A 6,000-nucleotide genomic window follows, 5' to 3' on the forward strand; every position below is an offset into this window, starting at 1 on the left:
ATTGGGGTACACGTATCTTTTCAAATTAATGTTTTCATTTTCTTCAAATAAATACCCAAAAGTGGAATTGCTAGATCATATAAGAGTTCCATTTTTAGTTTTTTGAGGAACCTCCATGCTGTTTTCCATAATGGATACACCAATTCACATTCCCAGCAACCCAGCAACAGTGTACTAGGGTTCCCTGTTCTCCATATCCTCACCAAGGTTTACTTGTGGTCTTTTGGATAACAGCTCTTCCTATAGGTGTGAGGTGATATCTCATTGTGGAAAGATCTGGATGATATGGTATTATCCTTAGTGAAATAAGTCAGAGAAAGACAATACTGTGTATTATCACTTCTATGTGAAATCTATAAAATGGAACAGATGTATCAACAATACCTATGACACCTGTGAATATAACAAAAGAGAAACAGACTTACAGATATAGAAAGCAAACAAGTGGATATCAGTGGTGAGAGGGAAGGGGGGAGAGGCAGGATAGGGATAGGCAGCCCTTGCCATCCTGCCTTAAGGTACATTAGTGGGATTATGCTGCATTTCTTTTCCACTTCAGGGGGTTTCTATTTCTTTCAAATATGTCAAGTCCATGGTTGGAACATAATAGTTTTAACATTCTTGGGAGAAATACCACAAAGTTATTAATGACTGACTGTCCTTTCTTAAGCCATTGGAAGTGCCCTATACTCCTTTATACTCCTTGATACAATTCTCATATCATCACTTAGCCTTTATTTTCTTTCAGTAATGTTTCTCTTGGGTCTTAAGTACCAGTCTCCCTGGGTTGGGTCTTATATACTGAGGTAACTGATCCCCAAATTAATTAGCTCAGAGAAGGCCACAACTCATGATAAAATTACTAACTTTTCAAAAATCTCAACAAGGATTTTTCTGAAGGAAAAGTTCTGTCCAATGTGGCAAATTTAATGGAATTTTATGTCCTTAATCTGAAGTATTAATCACTGAAGAATACAATGAATGAGTTTTGTTTTGTTTTGTTTTTCGTCTTTTTGCCTTTTCTAGGGCTGCTCCGGCAGCACATGGAGGTTCCCAGGCAAGGGGTCCAATCGGAGCTGTAGCCACCGGCTTATGCCAGAGCCACAGCTAAGCAGGATCCAAGCCACGTCTGCAACCCACACCACAGCTCACAGCAATGCCGGATCCTTAACCCACTGAGCAAGGCCAGGGAACGAACCCACAACCCCATGGTTCCTAGTCAGATTCGTCAACCACCGCACCACGACAGGAACTCCCAATGAATGAGATCTTGACCCACACTTTGCTCTTGTTCACTGTCTTGCAGATTTTTAACAGCCGCAATTCTCTGTAGGTATACTGACCCTTCACATTCTATTACAAGATGCTATACAAGTCAGTTTTATTGCACATAATTCTTGCCTTCTGTTCACAAACCTCAAAGGAAAGTTTTCTTCAGTGTTGTTTTGCTTCTTTTCCCTTCTCAATGAATCCTTGAGTATGTAACTAAATAAGCAATAAAAGAAAGCTCCCCTTCTAGAATGTGAAATTAACTATGAAATATCTACCTACTTGGAGGATATGATAAGACTCCGTCAGGTAGCCCTGAATTTTTTTCTACTTCATTTCCAAATGTAAAGAATATAAGAATATATTGTACCAACAATACCTATGACACCATTTGGACATATTCACAGTTAACGCTAGATGATTTATCTTATGTGGGATAGAACCAAATAAAGTAGTTTCTACTGCCCAAGTCTAGGATGTCGGCCTAAGTTCAAATGTACATACAAGAGTGAGCGGGAGGTGAAAGTTTTACAGAAGCACAGAGTACACTCCACATTTTTGCCTTGAGTTGCAATTTAAAAGTCATTTTTCTTTCAATTTCTTGATGACATATTGTCTAGATTGAGTGCACTTAAAATTCATTGTTAGCATTTTTTTCTCTCCCTTTCATATCCTAGAAGAAAATACAGGAACTAAGGTAAGTGCTTTGGAGTTTGGATCTTTTATTTTTAATTGTAGATTAAGGTAATTTTGTGGAAATCAAAGGCAGATATTTATAAGTAGCTTGATTTTTTTCTTTCTGGCTTATTGTTTTACATCTTTTTGTATAAAAATATAAAATGCATAAAGGGTACCTATGCATGAAATACATCTAAATTTGTTCATTGCTTTTTCTGATTGATTGTTTAAATTTAATAGAGAATGGATAAGTTAAAAAAAAGAAGACTAATAAAATCTCTCAAAAGAGAAAACTTCACTCTATGGCCATAATTTTGTCACATTTTAGTTTTCAATTTCTTTTTGCCTGATTATAGCTAAAGAGATATTTTCCATTCATTAATAAATAAATAGAAATTATCAAGATGCTGATTACACAAGAATAGATGTGAGAAAGAATTCATTGTTTTCTTTTAGTAGCCAATTAACACAAAGCAGCTTTAGACACATATGATACCATTAATTATTCTAAATCATTTCTGACTCGATTCTGGAAATCACAGGGATATTCAGATAAACCCTCTGGACTAAGTCAAATTTTTTTAATCAAACTGGGAGAAAACTATTAAGGAAGCAATGTATAAATGTCCCAAGTAGGCATAAATTTTGACATGGGACCTGAGAAAAGGAAATAAACCAAAATGGTAAAAAAAATTTTAGGTACGTGAAAGATTTCAAAGGACAACTGAAGAAATTGGGGAAAAGGGTCCTCACCAGCAATTCACAATTTCATAGATAAAAATAGTTCTAAAAAACAAAGTGCATTTTTTTTAGCTTATTTGTGGTTTGGTTTTTTTCATGTTATAGAAATTATGTTAATGGTAAATTCCACGTGGAAAAAGTCAAACTCAAACACAATCTGACTAACAAAACATCTTGAAAAAGAAGGAGTTCCCGTCGTGGCTCAGAGGTTAACAAATCTGACTAGGAACCATGGGGTTGCAGGTTCGATCCCTGGCCTTGCTCGGTGGGTTAAGGATCTGGTGTTGCTGTGAGCTGTGGTGTAGGTCATAGACTCGGCTTGGATCCCTCATTGCTGTGGCTGTGGCCTAGGCCAGCGGCTGCAGCTCCAATTAGACTCCTAGCCTGGGAACCTCCATATGCTGCGGGAGCAGCCCTAGAAAAGGAAAAAAAAAAAAAAAAAAAGAAAGAAAGAAAAAGTCTTGATACATGTGTTACAAAAAATCAATTGATTTCTAAAACATGTTTGGGAATTGAAAACTGCTATTGAAAATGTAGTTGCAAGAGTTCGTATGTTTCCAAATGGATAGCAGGATTTCTCCTTTTTATTTATATTTGTGCTCTAAAGTTTTTGTTTCTAAAAGCTGTCAATTATCACAATTGTATTCGTGAAAGTAAGACCTTGGTAAAGAGATACCTTCCTTAATTTTGCAGAGAATTTTAGCTTCATGTCAAGATTAGAAAAATTATCTATGAATTCTCTCAGATGCTGTGACTCTGTTTTACGAATTTTAGGTCCAGTTTGCAATTTCCTGATTTGGCACCCAGTTGAGACGGATTTTGAATTATGTTCTTATTGTTGCCATTCCTGAAGCAGTAATATATCTTGTAGTGAGTCTTAAACATATTGTGTATCATTTGCTCACTTAAAAAGAAAAAAAAACTTATATGTGTCCTCCTCACACATAATTTCCATAGAATTTAAGGGAGTTCCCAAACATTCTGAAATCTATCCATGTACTCATGGCTAAGACCTTGTAGTGGGTATTTGTAGAATAAAGTTTAAAAAGAGCAATGGTGTAGAACAAAAAAGGCTTTGCATTCAATTTCTTGCTAAATTACTAATGCAGCACTTCTCCACTTTGCTATGAACTTGTAAAGTTTGTAGAAATAGAAATTCCTACATCTCACCCAAGGTATTCGAATGGATTAGATTGGTTGTGTCTTCGGTATTTATCTTTAAAGATTCACCAACTTTCTGATAGAATTCTGGCGTTTAGATATATACCCCAAATTCTTTCATCTGAACCTCAATTTTCTTCCCCACAAGGTGGGGATGGTAATACTCCATTCAAAGTGTTGTTGGAGATATTAATAAGAAAATTGTGTGCATCTCCAAACAGTTTCTAGCACATTGTCAGTGATCAATGAATGTTAGCTTCTCTCTTGTCTTTTCTGTTCTTTCTGATTGATTCTAATCACTAATACTGACCATTATTTTTTTAAACTCTTTTTGTCTACTTTAGACCATAAGTGAGAAATGAGGAATCATTCAGTGCAGACAGAGTTCGTCCTTTTGAGTCTGACTGATGACCCTGTGTGGCAGATTGTAATTTTTCTCTCTCTGTCTGTTACCTACATGTTGAGTGTGACTGGAAATTTAACCATCATTATTCTCACTCTGCTGGATTCCCACCTTAAGACACCAATGTGCTTCTTCCTACGCAATTTCTCCTTTTTAGAAATCTCATTCACAACCTCTTGTATTCCAAGGTTCCTGAAGAGCCTTGTGACAAAGGATCGGACTATTTCCTACATGAGTTGTATGGCTCAGTTATTTTTCTATTTCTTTTTGGGAGTAACTGAATTTTACCTTCTGGCTGCCATGTCCTATGACCGTTATGCAGCTATATGTAAACCTCTACATTATACCACTATTATGAGCAGCAAAGTTTGCTACCAACTTGTACTCAGCTCCTGGGCAACTGGATTCCTGCTCATCTTTCCTCCAATGATCTTGGCCCTCAAGTTGGAATTCTGTGATTCAAATGTCATTGATCATTTTATTTGTGACTCTTCTCCCATCCTACAGATCTCTTGTTCAGATACACATTTCCTAGAGCTCATGTCTTTTCTCCTGGCTGTGGTGACACTGATGGTCACATTGACATTAGTGATTCTCTCCTATGGCTCTATCATCAAGACAATTCTCAAATCCCCTTCTGCTCAGCAGAGGACCAAAGCCTTTTCTACCTGTTCTTCCCACATGATTGTAGTTTCCATTTCTTATGGAAGCTGCATTTTCATGTACATAAAACCATCAGCAAATGGCAGAGTGACTCTAAGCAAAGGAGTAGCTGTGCTCCATACCTCAGTTGCCCCCTTTATTGAATCCCTTCATTTATACCCTAAGGAACCAGCAAGTGAAACAGGCCTTTAAGGACATGGTCCAAAAATTTTTGTTTGGTTCAAACAAATGAGAAAATTCTAAAAAGTATGAAGGAAAAAAATGAATTAAATGTCCTTTTGCTCTTGGTTTAGTTTATCTTATTCTGTACATATTTTAGATTATATTAGCATAATATAATCCTGCATAAAATTATACAATAAATAAATCTATATTAATTTTATATAATCAAAAATTTGTATGAAACCAATGTTTTTGATAAGGTTCTGTATAAGCTCGTGTGTTAGATACTTTTTTAAAGTGCTTTAATAAGTAGATTGCTAAATCTAGACTCTGAACGTAATTTTCCAAACGTTTCTACTGGACAGAATCAGCCTCAGTTCCATACCTGTAGTCCAAGCAGGAAGATGTACTCAGAACTAAATGCATAGCACCTGAAATGATGACCTGTTTTTGAAAAATCTTTTGGAACAGCATTTGTTTTGCAATAGCTTTCATGTTATGTACAGACAGAAACAGGACAAAAAAGAAAATTTTTCCGGTTTTCTTCCAACCAACTTATAGACCACAACAAGAGCAAAAATCAAACAAATTTTATGAGGCTTCGCTAAACAAATAGTTAGATATCTTTTAGAACTTGGCATGTAGGAGCTCCTGTCGTGGCACAGCAGTAGTTAGCGTGACTAGCATCCATGAGGACACGGGTTCGATCCCTGGCCCCACTCAGTGGGTTAAGGATCCACCATTGCCATGTTGCTGTGGCTGCAGTGGAGGCCAGCAGCTGCAGCTCCAATTCGAATCCTAGCCTGGGAAAGTCCATATGTCATGAGTGCAGCCCTAAAAAGCAAGGAAAAAAAAAAAGAACTTGTCACGTAAATAGAATGTTTGTATCTGGAATCATATTTTTAGAACAAAAAATGACTATT

The 6,000-nt window shown here is 36.5% G+C and overlaps 1 pseudogene; it reads left to right on the forward strand.

Annotated features, from left to right (window-relative positions):
* Nucleotides 1-4,207: 4,207 nt before the first annotated feature.
* LOC100513710 (olfactory receptor 6C75-like) lies at nucleotides 4,208-5,147 on the forward strand (annotated as a pseudogene).
* The last annotated feature ends 853 nt before the right edge of the window (nucleotides 5,148-6,000 follow it).

Source organism: Sus scrofa, chromosome 5 (genome assembly GCF_054392235.1).
Source record: "Sus scrofa isolate SSC_HxYL_T2T_F1_AM1 chromosome 5, Sscrofa_HxYL_maternal_Yorkshire_Landrace_v2.0, whole genome shotgun sequence".
Taxonomy (NCBI): Eukaryota; Metazoa; Chordata; class Mammalia; order Artiodactyla; family Suidae; genus Sus; species Sus scrofa.